The sequence below is a fragment of the Mesoplodon bidens genome, assembly GCF_964165515.1.
Source record: "Mesoplodon bidens genome assembly, contig: HAP1_SCAFFOLD_53, whole genome shotgun sequence".
Taxonomy (NCBI): domain Eukaryota; kingdom Metazoa; phylum Chordata; class Mammalia; order Artiodactyla; family Ziphiidae; genus Mesoplodon; species Mesoplodon bidens.
The window spans coordinates 2,135,535-2,138,353 of record NW_027671920.1 but is presented as its reverse complement, the minus strand read 5'-3'; positions in this window follow the sequence as shown (position 1 = coordinate 2,138,353).

The following is a 2,819-nucleotide window of genomic DNA, read 5'->3' as shown; positions in this document are numbered from 1 at the left end:
CACCTGTCTTCACAATACTGCATGACCTGGTTATCACAATGCTCCATGTCCTTGTCATCACAATGTGCCATTCCAACTGTCATCGCAATAATCCATGAAACTTATTAGACCAATGCTCCATGCCCTTTTCATCACAATGTGCCATTCCAACTGTCATCGCAATAATCCATGAAACTAATTAAACCAATGCTCCATGCCCTTGTCACACAATGCTCCATGACCTTGTTATCACAATGCTCCATGACCCCTGTCATCACAATGCTCCGTGACTCCAGTCATCACAATGCTTCATGAACTTTGTCATCACAATGGTCCATGCCCTCGTCATCAACAGTCTCTGTGACCATTTTGACAACAATGCTCCATGAACTTTTCATCACAATGCTCTTGACCCTTGTCATCACAATGTTCTATGCCTTTCTCAGCAAAATGCTCCATTACCCTTGTCATCACAATGCTCCATGCGCTTGTCAACACAGTGCTCCATGACACATGTCATCACAATGCACCATGCGCTTGTCATCACAGTGCTCCACAATCTTGTCTTCACAATGCTCCATAAATCTTGTTATCACAATGCTCCATGCACTTCTCATCAAAATGCTCTCTCACTACTGATATCACAATGTTACATCACTATTCATCACAATACTCCCTCACCCCTGTCATCAAAATATTCCATGACTCCTGTCATCACAATGGTTCATGCACTTATCATCACAATGTTCGATGACCCCTGACATCAAAATGTTCCATAATCCCGTCATCAAAATGCTCCATGACCCTTTTCATCAAAATGCTCCATGACCCCTGACATCACAATGTTCCATAACCACTGTCATCAAAATATTCCATGACCCTTTTCTTCAAATTGCTCCATGACCCTGTCATCACAATGCTCCCTGCCCTTCTCATCACAATGCACAACGCACTTGTCTTCAAAATGCTCCATGAACTTTTTCATCACAAAGATCCATGACACTTGTCATCACAATGCTCCGTGTCCTTGTCATCACAGTGCTCAATGAACGCTCTCATCACATTGCTCCATGCCCTGGTCATCACAAAGCTCCATAACACATGTCATCAGAATGCTCCATGGGTTTCTCATCAAAATGATCCATGCCCTTGCCATCACAATGCTCCATTACACCTGTCATAACAATGCTCCATGACCCCTGCCATCAAGATGTTCCTTGGCCTTGTCATCACAAGGATCCATGACCCTTCTCATCACAATGCTCCAAGACCCCTGTAATCACAATGCTCCATGCCCATTTTCATCACAATGATCCATGAACCCTGTCATCAAAATGCAACATGCCCATCATCATAAAGCTTCATGCTATTGTCATCACAATGATATCAAAATGCTCCATGAACTCTGCCATAAAAATGCTGCATACCCTTGTGATCACAATATTCCATAACACTTGTCAACACAATGCCCCTTGAAACTCGTCATCACAATTATCCATGGTCTTCTCATCACAATGCTCCATGACCTTTGTCATCACAATGCTGAATACCCTTGTCATCAAAATGCTCCCTCACACTTCTTGTCTGTATGCTCCTTGAACCCTGTCATGAGAAGGCTCCATGCCTTTCTCATCACAATGATCCATGCCCTATTCATCACAATGCTCCAAGACCACTGTAATCACAATGCTCCATGCTCTTGTTATCACAAAGCTCAATGACGCAAGTCATTAGAATGTTCCTTGGCCTTCTCCTCACATTGCTCCATGCCCTAGTCATCACAATGTTCCAAGACCCCGGTAATCACAGTGCTCCATGCCCCTTTTCATCAGTATGCACCATGAGATGTGTCATCACAAGGCTCCATGGTTTTCTTATCCCAATGATCCAGGAACTTGTCATCACAATGCTTCACGACATTGTCATGAAAATTCTCAATGGCCCTTGTCATCATAATGCCCCAAACCCTAGTCATCACAATGCTCCATTATAATTGTCATCACAATCCTCCATTACATTTGGCATCACAACACTCCCTGCCACTGTCATCGCAATGGAACATGTCATTTGTCATCACAATGCTCCCTGCAACTTTCTTCAAAATACTCCCTGAACTTCTCATCACAGTCTTCCATGAACTTGTCATCCCAATGCTCCATGCCCTTGTCATCACAATGCTCCATGACCCAAGTCATCACAATGCTACGTGACTCCAGTCATCACAATGCTTCATAACATTTGTCATCACAATGGTCCATGCCCGCGTCATCACAAGGCTCTGTGACCATTGTAACCACAATAATCCATGAACTTTTCATCACAATGCTCCGTGACACTTGTCATCACAATGCTCCATGCCTTTGTCAGAAAAATGCTCCATGACCCTTGTCATCACAATGTGCCACTCACTTTTCATCAAAACAGTCCACAAATTTGTCATGGCAATACTCCATAAACCTTGTAATCACAATCCTCCATGCCCTTCTCATCACTATGCTCCATTAACCCTGTCATAACAATGCTCCATGACCCTTGCCATCACAATGTTCCACGGCCTTGTCATCACAAGGCTCGATGACACTTGTCATCACAATGCTCCAAGACCCCTGTAATCACACTGCTCCATGCCCTTGCCATCACAAAGCTCCATGACACATGTCATCATAATGTTCCATGGCCTTCTCCTCAAAATGCTCCATGCCCTTGTCATCACAATGCTCCAAGACCCCTGTAATCACAATACTCCATACCCCTTGTCATCTCAATGCTCCATGAACCCAGTCATCACAATGCATCATGCCCATCATCATAATTCTTCCGGCTAATGTCAGTGCAATGAA